Source organism: Halichoeres trimaculatus, unplaced genomic scaffold, assembly GCF_033239565.1.
Source record: "Halichoeres trimaculatus isolate MK-OKI-2021-1 unplaced genomic scaffold, fHalTri1.1 fHalTri1_scaffold_2, whole genome shotgun sequence".
Taxonomy (NCBI): Eukaryota; Metazoa; Chordata; class Actinopteri; order Labriformes; family Labridae; genus Halichoeres; species Halichoeres trimaculatus.
Window position 1 is genome coordinate 6645867 of NW_027437180.1, and position 15732 is coordinate 6661598.

The 15732-nt window shown below is 40.5% G+C and overlaps 1 protein-coding gene across 3 annotated transcripts in view; it reads left to right on the forward strand.

The window, feature by feature from the left end:
- rptor (regulatory associated protein of MTOR, complex 1) overlaps window positions 1-15732 on the forward strand; it is a 347202-nt gene that overhangs the window by 62493 nt on the left and 268977 nt on the right. The window lies entirely within an intron of this gene.

Here is a 15732-nt window from a genome sequence, read left to right on the forward strand (position 1 = left end):
CTTCCTCTAATTATGCACTCAGTAGATTGTCATATCAGTTTTCATATCGCCGCTCTCATTAGTGCTTGAGTCTCCAGCGCTGAGATGGAGCTGCTCGGTCACCCAGCATCCTTCACTCCAGACCCCCCTCCCTGTCAGTCTGCTCCCCTCCTTCACCGTGGGGCTGGTTGTGAGTGAATGCGAGGACCTGCACCCCTCATTAGCAGGACAGTCTGTTTGATGATCATTACTGTCCCCCTCCGAACCGTCAGTCTTCAGCTAATGGCTCCCCTGTCCCCCTTCCTCCTCTGATGGCTGGCTCTCTTCCCCCACTGCTGTAAGGCATTGTGGGAAATCTCACCAGTGGTTGCTTCTTAATGGGCAATTTTTCTAAAGCACAGTTCTGCCTCACTGTCCATTTTGAATGTAATCACACTTAACCCTGATGGGAAAAGTCTTTCTCTTGACAGTATGGATGCTTGTTAGGGAGGACCTGAGGATGATGTGAGGCAGATTTTATGACCCCTCACCAAGAGCAATAAAACGCCGTCATCGTATTGAATGACAAGGCAAGTGCCAAGGCATCCATTCCTGATCTCAAGTCTCTGATCTGGGCTGATTTAAACATTTTCTCACTGGTTAGTGATCAGTATTTTAGCTGATCTTCTCATCCGATCACTTAGATTAGTCTTCATTGAGAACAATTTTCTATTGAACCCTGATGTGTTAGTATAACATCAGCAGCCAAACTAAGCTTTAATACAGAACACGTGCACAACCATTACAGCAATAACAACTGCTTTACAGCATCTTACAGCAACTCTGCAGGGACATACAGTTATAAAAAAGCAAAACAGCCACATGTGGAAACATTAATGCACTAAGATCTCTTCACTTGACATTCAGTGAGACCAAAACACCTAAAACATCCTCCTAAACCATAATGCAGCGTAGTTCGCTAACACAGGAAAGGCTGCTCCACTGTTTCTGGGCTTTCAAAGAACAGAAAACCACTACGGAAAGAGGGAGCGTCCAAAAAGCTCTTAAAGGAGGTGGGATACAGATTTATTGACTTCGCATGGCACAGTAGTATGACTGCAATGATACAGAACTCAAACACAAACATGTTGGGCTCATCGATGATGAGCGAGGTGAGGAATAACAAAATCTCACAAACACTCCTTTCATATGTTGTGAGATGCATGGTATGTCTTTTAGGACTCATTTAGTCTTTTAATTAAACCGTCCCCCCGATTCAAAACCACAGGGAGCTTATTGAACCAACGTTAGCATTAGCGTTAGCTGCTACAGATAGTGGCAGGGCAGAGGAGGTGTACTGTTTGACCTGCAGGTGAAAAGATGGAGGACACATTTTTATTTATTTTCCTTTTTGGCCCACTAAGTTTTTAATCTGATGACATATCAATATATTTTCTGTTATTTTGCCCAAACTGTTGATTCTTAAAGTGACAATTCATGCATATAACTTTTAAACTTTGTAAATGTAGCATCAGGTCAGTTTCATTATGTTCAAACATGTTGTTTCTTTGTATAAATCTTTAAGCAAGCAATAGTCATCAACTCAAATAAAAACGCATGTTTAGTTTTTGCAAATTTGACTATTATGCATTCTCATCCTTTTTTTCCTTTTCATCGATTAATCGTAAATATAATAGAGTAATCGATAACTAAAATAATCATTAGTTGCAGCCTTAGTCTTGACTTGATTTATACTCGAGGGCCAGGGCTGAATGATTTTGGAAAATAATCTAGCGGTGTTTATCTTCTACATTATTCACTTAACACATGCACTAAACTTTTCTATAGTATGACCAACACAACAAAGGATACTGTCAACATATAAATAAGTATTTCCTGTAGGCCAGACCTACATGTAGTGAAATGAAATAATACATCAATTGATACAACTAACATATCTTTTACTATTACAACCACAGTAATATATTGACTGATTGATTTAACTTCAAGCCTAGTAGACATGAAACAAAATTATCATTAATTTCCTCAAATAAAATCAGAGAAAGGAACAAAGCAATGCAGAACAAAATGGCCTGGTGTGAACATTATTATAAAAAGTAAATATGAATCCTCTCTTCTATGAATATCACACTAGATAAAGAGCAGAAATGTATTTAAGATCAAATCTCTGGCTCAATCACTGAAATATGTCAACATGTGGAATGCACTCTTTTATGAAAAGAAAAAGAAACACTGTGTGAACTAGGGCTGAACGATTTTGGAAAATAATCTAATTTCTATTTATTTGGACCAATATTGTGATTCTGACTTAGCATGCAAATTTTCTATTTATTTATTTGGGGGGGGAGTCTTTTGCATTATTTACTAAAAACAATTAATAAATCATTCTCAATCATTCTATAGTATGAAGGCCAGGCCTACATGTTATGATGAAATGAAATAGATTGAAGCATAAATTGATACAAATAAAACATCTTCATTCAAATATTACAGAAGAATATTGACTTATTGATTTAACTTCAAGCCTTGTAGACGTGTGATATTTTTGCCAGAAAAAACAGCATTTTGACTTTTGCTGGTTTTGAGAAAGAGGGAGCACAAGTTACTTTGTCCCCTCCAGGTCTGTGTACATGAAACTTTTTGTTTTATTTTATTTTTCTAAATTGCAGACTCTGCGATTTGAAAATTGCACTCTGTTACATCATGATGTCCATTTAAATTTGATTAATTGTTCAGCCCTAGTGTCAACAGACATATCAAATGTCAAACAAAACACATACTTAATTGCAGAAACGTAAATAAAGACAAAGTTTTGTTTCAACCACTGAAATATGTAAACTTGTGGATTGCACTTTTGAAATGCGCTTAAAACATTTTTTTTTAATTGCAGCCTTCGCGATTTGAAAATTGCACTCTATTACATTGCCATGACGGTTAAAATTCAATTAAATGTTCAGCCCTACTCAGGGCTGACTTGATCATGCTTGATCTTGTTTTGCTGTTCAGTGATTAAGCTTCAAACCTTATGTGTTTCCTCTCTGAGGGTTTCCTGAAAGACTTTTGATTTAAAGGAAGTGGCTTTATAAGCTCACTTCCACCTCGATTAACAAAAATAAATGTTAGAAACTCAAAGACGAAAGGCTTTCGTGAACTGGTTTAAACCCCTGTAAGGAAAAAAAAAAGACATTTCATTTTCTGCTGTGGAAATGAAAACCATGCAAACATAAACACGTCACCTGGAGCTCCCTTCCCCATTTCTGCAACACTGTAAAAAGATTAAACAGAGATATGCTGATTGAACTCAGTGGTTTGAGAACTCAGTCCTCTGTACTGTTTCTCTGGACGACTCCAAACTGAGGGTCTCTGCTACTCATCATCCTTTCTTCTGCAACCACTCCTGAGCTGGGCTTTTTGTATAAAGACAGACGTATCCATTGGAAAATATTTTAAAAGATCTCAAAGAGACTCTAGAGGTATCACATTACATATGAGCTGATACATGTTGCTTTTGATCATACAGAAACATTACATGAGAGAATAAAGAGGAGACATCAGAGTAAATGGAGTGGGGATTCTGGTGATGTTGTTAATGCAGGACATACAACGAAGGCCGGTGGACCAATCACAGGGCTCGAACACTTCACTTAGACCCAGGGGACTTGCGTAGGTTGCCCTTTGTTGTAGAAAAGCAACGTAGACCAATGACGCAGGTTTTGAATGTGTAAATTGTGTAAATGAGGCTTAAAGAAACTCATTCCTCCCCCTGATCTTGGACCCAGCCTTTAACTGAGGCTTTATAACTTTGAAGTGAGAAGTTTGCATCCACTTTGTAATGACGTCACCACACTCAGACCATGCTGTGTTCAGCTTATTGGGCTGAAACTTTGCATTGAAGCTTGTAATTCCAGTTGAATATTTATTTATTTTTCTGACACAAAGAGTTAGCACTAACCCCGACTGTGTGATATACAAGCTTTTCTCTTCTCATGTCTGCTCCTTTGAGGTAAGCTGCCACATTTTGATTTAGGAGAATTGAAAAGAAAAGCCTCTGCTAATGACTTGTTGAATAAAAGCTCTGACTCACTGGTCTTTTCTGAGTCAACAAAATGTTTATTTCGTGTTTATGTCCTCCTTGTTATACCGCCATGCCTGGCCTTCATTCTCCAGCCGCCCTCCAGTGACTGATTGGAGCCTGCGCCTCTGCAGTCTCTCAATGACAGCAAACAAGTTCTGGTTTCTTTGACGTAATGTGAGTTCAGCATGAAGTTCTCTTTCAGTGTCAAACTTACTGAAAAGTAAGCCGAAACACAGAGTCTGTGAACCTTGTCTTTACATGAAAGTTCAGAAAATGCTCCACAGATAAAACCAAGCCATGCGGAGTGTGACAGTTTATGTCTTCTTGTCCCTCTGCAGCATTGAAAGGGAGGGAGTCTTTTCAGGATGAGAGGAGTTTGTAGTCTATCCCAGCCTGTGGACAATTGACGTCCTCTTCACTTGATACTCTACTTTTCCCTCTTTAACTTGTTTTGTTTTTCTTCTCTGGCTGTCCACACTCAGTGCCCTCTCCCGTCTTTTCCACTGTGTCACCTCATATCCCTCATCTTTCCTTATTTGTGATACTGCACCGTATTCTCCCCCTTTAACACGGTTAAAAAAAAATTAAAAGACAATGATAATAAAATATATATATATATATATATATATATATATATATATATATATATATATATATATATATATATATATATATATATATATATATATATATATTATTATCATTGTCTTTTAATTTTTTTTATATAATATATATTTATATTTATATAATATACGCCAAACCTGCTCCAGACCAGGTTTGGCGTTAAGCATCAGTTACCGGGGCAGTGTGTCTGGATAAAAAGAGATCAACATTCGTAGTACGGAAAACCCTAAACTTATCCAGGAAGTTATCTCTCTGGGAGCTAATCCAGCTTTGTAGTACAGGCCCCACGTGTCATTTAAATATAAAAAGACAACACAATTTATCTTTAAATACATTAAATAATACATTTTTCAACTAACTTAGAAAGCATGAACCTGCAAAAGACACAGTGGATTAAACCTATGAATACAGAATCATGCTAAGCTAGCTCGGTTTGGTACTTTTTGTTTGTTGGAAAGGGAGTGTTGTGCTTTTTAAAGCTTCATAACATCCTTCTTGTGCTCCCAATGTGTCTACATGATTTACAGCTCAAAACAATCTCAATTTTTCTCTGACTGGTGTTTTGGAAAACTCTTATTTCAGCCTCTGTCTGAAACACTTCATTTTAGCTGCCGTTGTTTTAAGGCTCTCCGCTCCCTCTCACTCTGATTGGCCTGCTCTCTGGAGGCCTGTCCTGTGCAGAGCTATTAGCAGACCTTGGTGTTTGAGGCCCACCACCAACAATGTGTCATGATCCAGTTAGGAGATTTTTACGCGATGACATCATTTCATCAAGTTTTGTGAGGATCTTGTGCTGTTTTGAGCAGTTTACAAACAGATTCAGGGATTTCTACAACGTATGAACATATAGAGGTTTGAAAATCTGCACGTTTGGAACAAACATGTAGCATTGCTTCTTTGTTTCCTCGTTGAAGATGTGGGAAAGCAGAATACCTTCTCTTTAACTGGTCAGAAGATCACAGGTAGAGGTGTGTAGAGTCACACTTGTTAACACTCTAGTCCGTGGATTATATGGCATTGGGATTGTACCCACAGCAATGAAGAGAGAAGAGGAAAGAAGGAGGAGGAAGCAGGAGGAAGGTGAAGGAGTACTGAAGAAGTCATTTATCACAGCCAATTCAGGAGCGCAGGCAGGCAGCGTAATGAAGACAGAGAGCAGCTCTGAATGTCAACACGAGAAGCTTATCTCTGTATTAGTCTGTATCACCCATTGGAACACACTGGCTACATGTTAGGAGCTTGATCTGGAGCATTAAACAACTGGATGAACATCGTAATTAAGCTGGAGCTCGATACCAGGACTCGCCATCTTTTCTCTCCTCTTTTCTAGTGGTGTGATGAAATCGTCACTGAAGTCAGAGGCAGAAAAAGTCTTTCATCTGTGGTGGAACACTAGGGCTTCAAGAAAACACCTCTCTTTGTCTTAGTGTAAGAGGTTCAGTGTAAGAGAAGCAATTTAAAACGTTAAGAAGACAATAATCAAGAGCATGTATGTCCCAATAACTCAAGACTTGTACAGAAATACAGTTATAACAAAGAAGATTGATATCCAAAATGTGAAATATAACAGTATGAATTAGGGCTGTCACTTAAACAAGTTAACTAGATTAATTACGCCGCAAATTACTAAATTATAAAAATTAGCCCAAGATGCTAACCATTTTCAGAACATTTTGGATGATCTTTCAAGACCTTAATAATATATATTTTTTATGACTATGTAAACACCAAAACTACCTAAGACGAGTCAACTCTTTCTTGTGTCTCTCTTCCTGTTTTTGATCAAAAAAGCAAACAAAACATCGATTTATGATAGCGTTAGTCTCGGGTGCTCCATTCTTTGATCCTCTCCATAATCTCTGTCATCTTTTCTCTTGATGGCGCCGCTTTTTCTCTCTGAACTACTGCGACACATCCTCAGTTGGAGCGTGAGCTGCCTGAACTTTCTGACTTGCAGCGTCTCTCTATGTCTCTAGCTGGGTTTCCATTACACCTAGAATTGCGCAAAACCTAAATATCGGAGTAAAGAAACAGTAATGGAAACACCACATTTTCGAAAAAACTCTCAAATTGGATAAAAGGTTTTTTGCTCTCATGACGTGGTTTTTCAGACATTTCGAAACTGAACTTTATCACAAAAGTGCAATGGAAACACCTTTTCCGCACGTTGTCATAACAATGCTCCTCCCTCACCTCCTCGTACGTGTCCACTGCCACAAAAACAGACTCCAGCGTTCTTATTTTATCAGCTCTGCTCTTATTTATATGTTCAATGCAGAGTTAAGGTTACTTGTATTTTTAACCGACACTTGTGAAGGCATCAGGACGGCTGTGAGCCGGTCAGAGTCAGAGAGCAGCAGGAGGGAGGGGCAGAGGTGTGAGTGTGTGTGCGTGAGTGTGTGTGAACTGCAGATGATGATCTTATTCAGTGTTTTGTTCGTGCCTTTTTTGAGTTGGCATGATCATGGCCGACAGTTTGAGCAGTGAATAAAAACACTGATGTTCAAGAATCGGCATCATCATGAGTGCAGCGTCCGGACAAACATTATGTTTTACTTTACTAAAGTTGTGTGCAAATCTGGTTGTAATGGAAACACTGGCAAGGCGAAATTGTTCTTTATCCAAACTTCAGAAATATCACTTTCATTTTGCGAAAACGTTTAATGGAAACCCAGCTACTGTCATCTCACATCTTCTCCTCGTATCCATGCTGTCCTCTCATCCAAAGAGCGCACTGCTCTCACCCACAGTAGTTTACGAGCAGGATTTTGATTGACAAGCTTCGCCAGACCCCGCCTCCCCCTGCTGAAAAAACACGATTCACTTCTATAGACGCTGTAAACAATTACAATTGAATTGACGTCTGTGAACGTCAATGGCAGCAAACTGACATTTTAACATTGGCAGCTGAAAAAAAATGTGGATTTACAAATCTTCTTTTCTTCATGGATTCATTTGATTTCATTTGAAACTACAATTTGTTAATGTCCTAGAATTCAATTTTTTTTTTGAACACCTTAAGCAGATATGAGATTAAAATGCAACTAATTTGATAATTAATTAAAAATCCTGTGATTAATTACATTAATTTTTTAATCCCCTGACAGCACTAGTATGAATCCGTTGATATCTAACTGTATACTGTGCTGGCTCCATACCTATATCAGTGTTAATTTCTGAGGCATGAGTGGTACATCACTAAGATTTTCTGTGACCTCTGAATCCGTCTGAAACCCGTCACAGTGCAGAGCATGTCAGAGAGGGTCACAGAGGACAGCTTACAGGATGGCCTTTTTAGTGACTCACGTCCTTGGTGTCATGTTATACTGTATTGATAAACATGACGACGTGCTATTTTAGCTCACCTGCCCCTTCATTGAGAGGTTAAAGGTTAGGGTCAGGAATGTAGTTGAGTCCCAGAGGCTGGCAGGAATTCATCTCAGTGTGCATTATGGCTCTCAGCCAGACGCTAAACGTATCGCGGGGAGAAGGAGAAGCACTGTGGCGACCCTCTGGAGCTGGGGAGAGATGGCGTTTCTGCTCTGAGCCATGAGAAAAAAGAGTCACAGTAGTTCTCTATGAAAGCCTCAGTGTTTCTATTCCTTACTGCAGGCTTACTTTGTTAAATTGTATTCAGCTGTGTTAAAGACAGTGAGACATAAAGCTATGTCTTTACACAAAATCTTGTCTGAAAAGCCAGGTGTGAATGCCATCGTGTTAATTATTTATCTCAGTAATTAAAGGAGTAACAAGACGTGTTTGTTTCAAAGCAAATGAACTTGAGAGCAAATCTTCTTTTTAACACCACTTCTTTTTGTTTCACAGGATGCAAAGCAACAAGGTGATGTGTTTTTAGAGCTATTTTTTAAAACATGACAACAGTCAAACTATGTGAACTCAGTTTGGAGCGTAGTTTAGCATCCAGAAGGTGAGCAGACTATCAGCTTAACCTGTGTTTTAGCCCGTACTTTATCACTCTCTTGTTCTTCAAGAAAAAGTTCAGATCTTGCTCCTTATTGCCAAACTTTTTTGGCCAGCTAAGTGTCATTAAAGGGACTTTCAGTCCATGCGCTTTAGATAGATTTGTCTTCTCTCCAGAAAACGAAACAGCATTCAGAAATTGCCACTTCTGGAGCTAAAAAATCATTTGACTTTGTGGATTATGAACAGAAATATAATTCACTTGAGAACTCTCTTGTGTTACATAGGGATGCTTGTCTCAGCATTATGTCCTGTCTGCTGTGATTACATGAAACTAAATGTGCTTAGGTTTCTTAAGTGTCTATTTGTTGACAGTTTTTATTGTGAGTGCAACAAACACTTGAGCCAAAACTAAAAAACTAAAACTAGAGGTACCACTTGTTTTACACTCAAGCTGCTGCAAATAAAATCAGCTTTTTTTCAGTTTTCAGTGATGCAAGCATTAGTTTGTTTAATACAGAGAAACACTTCTGGTCATAAAACACAATAACTAAACTTGAACAGAGGATTAAAGGCCTGGGCCAGCTGGCTCTTAACTTACTGGAAACTTAGTTTAGAAAATATGTAAACAAGGTACATACTTTATAAACAACGTTTAAGTAGTTACTTGTAATTTATTTGCTGATAAAAAAGCTCATTTAGGCTTTGGACTCAGATTTATGAGATGGCAGTTTGAAAAGTCCCTCCACGTCATGGTCAGCTATTGTAACTTTGGTAACTTCTCTTGTTGTCAGCCTCGGTTGTGCTCCCTGAGCCACTCCACACCACGCTATCCCACCCCCCCAGCACAAACCCTGAAACAAGTCTGCATTAATTCCTAACACTTATTGTTGCTAGGCGCTACCCAAGTAGCTGCCTGTTGCAGCAGCTCTCTCGTCTTTGTCCGTTTCTTGTAATTTTTTTCGTCTCTTTTTCGTAATCTTTGTATTTGGAGTGGATCATCACTTTGTATGGTTCATTGTCGGTCACGGACACCAAACTTTTTGTGGCTTCAGCGATATTTTTGACTACTTTTCTCTTGTGTTTGTCTGGAGATCCCACATGTAACCATGGCTGCATTGTTTACATGCGAACTCAGCTGTTAGCAGCCTGTAGCATGTCAATGCTAACTAGTGTAAGGCTTGATGATTTCCCTCGAGCTGAGGAGGAGGAGGTGAGGACGACGTGCCGGTTCTCGGGTGTGAGCTGGGAGATGACGACGTGGTCCTGTCCTTCCATCCATCGTTGTTGGGAACGTGGGATCTAGCTCCGGGGGATGGACGAGCTAGCCGTGCTAACCCAGCGGCATCGTGCTGTTCACGGACGTGGCTGACGGAGCTGACATCGGACGCCGGCGACACATCGGAGGAGCTTCGCCTGCTGTGAGCAGACAGGATCCAGGAGACAGAGACTGAACTGACTGCTGGGGAGGCTCAGTCCTGGACCCTGTGGAGGTGGAGACTGGCTGGGCTGGAGAGTGGTGGACGAGTGGTGGACGGGAAGTCGTCATCTAATTTCTTATGGACCTTTTTGCACTTTCTATACTCTTTCTTACTTTTGTTTTCTTAAATGCTGCTGTGACTCCTGAATTTCCCCTCGGGGATAAATAAAGTATTTTCTATTTCTATTCTATTCTATTCTATTCTAACACGGACTGAGACAGTGGCAACTCGCGATAACTGTAAAGCTGCGTTTCCACCAAGCAGACCGGTTCGGTTCGTCTTGGTACGGGGCGCATTTTGTGGCTTTTCCATTGACTTATCCCGGACAGCTCCCCAAATAACCGAGATGAGCCTACTTTTTTTGGGACCCTTCCGTACGGGTGCCAGACTGAACCGATCCACTCTCAAAAGATGGAGCAACAACTCTACAGACTGTTGTCTGGTCGAAAGAATCGTCACTTACCATGCGACAGCGGCTGCATTTCTCCTGGCAGCACACAGACTTCTCTGAAACAAAGCGTGATTGTTCTTTGTATCAAAGAGCTACATGCCAATCACAGAGAGGACCAAATGCTGCATGTCTTCCATCTATGCTCTTTGTTTACTGTCACGTTTTTCTTCTTCGTTGGATTTATTAACGGGGTAAACTGTGTCGCGTTGCTACAGCGTCACACTATTGTTTAACAGCTGCGGCTTTTGGCATCCAGCTTACACACCGCCTACCATGAGAGAACACAGTTTGCTGTGGAAACGCAAATGGGATCAGGCTTAACTATACCAAACCGTCCCAAACCGTACTGAACCGACCCGGACTGCTTGGTGGAAACGTGGCTTAACAGGCTTCTGTACTCTCACACATGCCTTTAAATCACTCAAAAAGTGGTGAAAGAACAAGAAAAACACTTACTCTCGTTGTACTTCTACTCCCAACCAACAACCAGTTGTATGTACAATGACAATATGCAGTACATAATCAATGCCAGCATGTCAAAGTAAGAGTACAACTGCTTTAACCACGACCCAGAACCTCCACCTACCAGACCCATCATTATGCAACGGAAATAAAAGAAGGAAAAAGCCGACAAGACCCCAGATGTTACAACCTGGCTCTAAGCCTGTAGCAAAAACTGGACACGAGACGAGGTAGCTGCTGCTTAAACAAGAATTTACCACAAAAGGACAAAGCAACATGCCAGTCAGGATAGATATTCAAAGTAAAAGGAGCGATGAGCTGCGCCGCGATGCAGCAAGCCCTACACTGATCCAACAGTTGGGTTTAAGATGAAGACTGCACTGGGCTCAGGTGAATCCCATCATCTCCTGATGACCCTGCGAACATCTGGCCCTGTAACAAAAAACACAACCAGCAAAACAGCAACACCTAGTGGTCTGGAGGGGTTATCACATCAGGCATTTGAAGTTATCCATAAAAAGTGCCGAAACTTTAGCCGCGTTTCCACCAAGCAGTCCGGGTCGGTTCGTCTCGGTACGGTGCGCTTTCAGCGGCGTTTCCACAGACTCATCCCGGGACGGATCCCTAAAAACCGAGACGTGCCGTCCCACTTTTTTGGGACCCTTTCGTATGGGTGCCAGACTGAACCGATCCGCTCTCGGTAGGTGGAGCAACACACTGCAGACGGTTGATTGGTCAAAAGAATCGTCACTTACCCCGACAGCGGCTGCATTTCTCCTTGCGGCTCACAGACTTCTCTGAAACAAAGCTTGATTGCACTTTGTAACGGAGAGTTACATGAAAATCACAGAGAGGACGAAATGCTGCATGTCTTCCATCCTTGCTCTTTGTTTACTGTGTCGGGTTTTCTTCTTTGTTGGATTTAATCGCAGGGTAAGCTGCTACGGCGTCGCGCTATTGTTTACCAGCTGTGGCTTCCGGCATGCGGCTTACACGCCGCCCACCATGAGAGGGCACAGTTTGCTGTGGAAACGCAAACAGGATGAGACTTTACTGTCCCAAACCGTACTGAACCGACCCGTACTGCTTGGTGGAAACGCAGCTTATGTGTTGCATGTAGGGATGGGTAGTGGATTGGGTACTGGATTGGGTACTTTTAAGGGTACCGACTAAATTCTGTCAAAAGTACTGGGTACCGATTTACATATAGTCAGAAGGTACCATGTTTAGGTACCTAAATGCATCATTGTGACTGTGAGGGAGTGGAAGAGTAGGTTATTTTTTATGCTGAACATGAACACAGCATTGCAAGGTTAAATACTGAAGAAGAAATATGTTTAATTGAAAAAAAAAACAGATTTTATTATTAAACAATTTGATATTTTTTACCACAAAAACACAAAAAAGTACCCAAAATTAGTACCTGGTACTGGGCATTGGTACCATACCATTTCAAATGTGAAAGGTACCCATCCCTAGTTGCATGTATGTTTTGCAGTCTGTAAATGAAACCCAACATGTAAATCTGCCAGTATCCAAAAGACACAACCTGGCCTACGATAATAACAGGACTAACTTAATTCTTCCTGCACTATTTTCATAATTTAGCATCTCACATAGCTAGCTTGCCTAAATTAGCAAGCTGGCTAGCCCAAGCAGATGCATCCTTTGCTGCAGCTGTGTACTTCAGAATCCAGTGGAAAGCAAACCCTCAGCATCAAATGAGCTTTTTGTTATCTAATATGGTCTTCTTCCCCCTCCTCTCTTCCCTCTCACCCGTTAAAAGCATCAGGTCATCCTCAGGACTATCAGCTTTCTCCTCCAGGATGTTGGAAGCAGAGGTTGATGAATGTTTGCTCTTTCAGTCCCTCCCTCCTCCCCCTCAAGTTCCTCCTCTCACTCAAGTTGACTTCATACTTTCCCATTCCTTCTTTTCACCCTTCATCGTGTTTATTTCTACCTGCTAAGTTTAATATGCCCAGAGTGTATAACCACTCTCTCACAGAAATATGTCTCAGTGAAACAGGAATGGATCTGAAAGGAAAGAAGTGGACGCAGTTTTTAACAGAGTTGTGCCGTTGATCCAAGCAAAGCCTGTCGACACTTGTATCCATTAAAATCAGAAACTGCTCAGACTTTCACAACACACCTCAATAATTCATCACCCAAGGAGGATTATTTACCAGGCTGCTTCTTTTTTCTTTTCACATGGATTTGAGTTGTGTATTAAGGATGATAAACATCAAACCAAATCTCAGTAGCTTTACTGATGCCTAAAATGTCAGTTTTATTTTGACTTTTCAGGCTTTTTTTTAATTAGCTTTCTAAGTTTGACATTTTTTATTTAAGTTACCATTTCTATTAAAGTCTGTCTTTCCTTTAAGGGTCAGTTTGCACTATAGTTATCCCAAATTACTTTACAAAAGATCAGGTCTGGACTCTTTGTTTTTCTACCGAGTCAAAATGACCTAAATGAGGATTTCTGCGTCTTGTGTGTTTATTGTACCATGTACTGACTGTCAGTGTAGTGAATTATAAATGGAGTTAAACTTCTTGAGTCTCAATGAAAGGGAAACAGAAACTGTGTCTGGTAGACCTGCTCTGCTGAATGGTATGAATTATATGACTGGCCCTTTGGCAATGTGCAGTCACCCATCTGCCAGGAGCACAGGTGTCATTTTTGATCCGTCAGATTTGGTGTTCAGTTGTTTAGATAAGCGTCTTTCAGCTGAGACTCCTGTCGAGGATAAACGCTGATCTTCCCTTACGTGAGTCTGAAAAGCTCATACGCATGTTCATTGCTTCTCCCTGGATTATTGTGGTGCTTTGTATGTAGATGTTGATCAGTCGTCTCTGCGTCGCTTATATCTGGATCAGAATATAGCTGTATGCCATCTGCCCGGAAAGAGACAGCGGGATCACTAACCAGTGTAGTGGGCTTTATTTTCCCTTTAAGTTTCAGGATCCAGTTAAAGATTGTGTTTCTGGCTTGATCCATTGTACCTGTCTGAATGTTTGCACCAACATGCTCCAGCCCCAGGGCGTTGGGCTCAACATAACACGCTTTTTTTGACGTCCCAACGTCCCAGCTCCAAACCAGAGGTGACATAGCTGCAGTGGCTGCTCTCACACCGTGGGACACATCTAGCATGAACAAGTTATTGCTAACCAAAATGCTAGCTCCTGACTCTTATCTGTTTATTTATTTTTTTTCTATTTATCCCGCTGTTTTTCAAACCTACTGACAGGTGACAAGAGGACTGATGTATTCACAGTCGGGATGGGGATCTTTCACAATCAAAATGATACAGTACTGATGCTCTGTACCCTGCAGCTGGTATTGGTACTCAACAGTACCAGTTTTTGGTACTTTTTTGTGTCTTTTTGTGGTAATTAATTTCTATTTTGTTTAATTATATAACCCTAAAGTTTTTCAATATATTACATATTTATTCTTCAATAAACTTGCAATGATGTGTTCATGTTCAGCATGGAAAATTGCCTACTCTTCTACTCACAGTCGCATGCAATGTATTTACGTATCTAAACATGGAACCTTTAGATTTTAAGTGAATTGGTACTTGGCACTACAGATGGTATTTGGTCCGTACCTGTAAAGGTACCTAATTCCGTACCCATCCCCAATTCACAGTGAGTCTACCAAACTCTGGATTAAAGACCATATCCCATGTGCTGTTAAGAAATAACAGACTGATGCTATGGAGTTTTGACTAATCATTAAAGTGGATAACACAGCCATAATTAAAGCAAAGCTAACTAGAAAGTTCATGGCTTGAACCATATGATCCTTTTTGGTCCTTCTTAAGTCACTTGGACTATGAATGTTTAATGCCTTTTAGTGTTTTAATTTTATTTTTTTTGAATTAAACTTATATGTGTGGATGGGTAACAAATAAGGCACTTTGACAGGTAGTGACCAAATTCCATCAGTAGTGCCGAGTACTGATTCACGTAAAATCAAACGGTACCCTGTTCAGGTATCTAAACGCATCATTGTGGCTTTGAGGAAGTGGAAGAGAAAGAGATTTTCCCTACTGTCCATAAAAACAACATCACAAGTTTTTAAATTGAGAAATAAATGTGTTGAATTGAAAATCTTCAAGACTTGATTATTTAACAAATTAATATTACCGCATAAACACACAAAACAACTGAAAATTGGTACCGTTAAGTACTGATACTGGTTGCCTGGCACTGAGCATCAGTACTGTATAGTTTCAGTCTGGTATACAGGGATGTTATGAGAAATATTTTTCATGTTTTCTATTGAGCCTTCCTGAAGCTCTGAAACACACACACACACACATGCACACACATACAGGTTTCTTGTAAGTGCAACACAACAAATTGAGAAGTGGAACACTTCCTGCTGTCTGATGTCAGAAACATCCTGTAAAAGGCTTTTGAGCCTCCTGTCTTTTGCTTTTCCTGACAGAACAAACAGCCAATTCAATAAAGCCGCCTTGAGCTTCTCGCTCAGTGTCATGAGGTTTAATGTAATATGAATGAAGCCACGTGTGCATCCATTACTTCTTTCAATGGAGACGCTCTCTTACTCCTTGCTAGACCACCACAGCTATAACCAGGAGTCTATTAGGTTAGATGATGTAGGAACTATTTTTAGGAACCAAGACTCCCTGCGTTTTCCAGGAATGAGACAGGAGGGCAGAAATATACTCCAACTTCCATTTCCCTTTGCTGAGGAGGAGGGGGTGGGT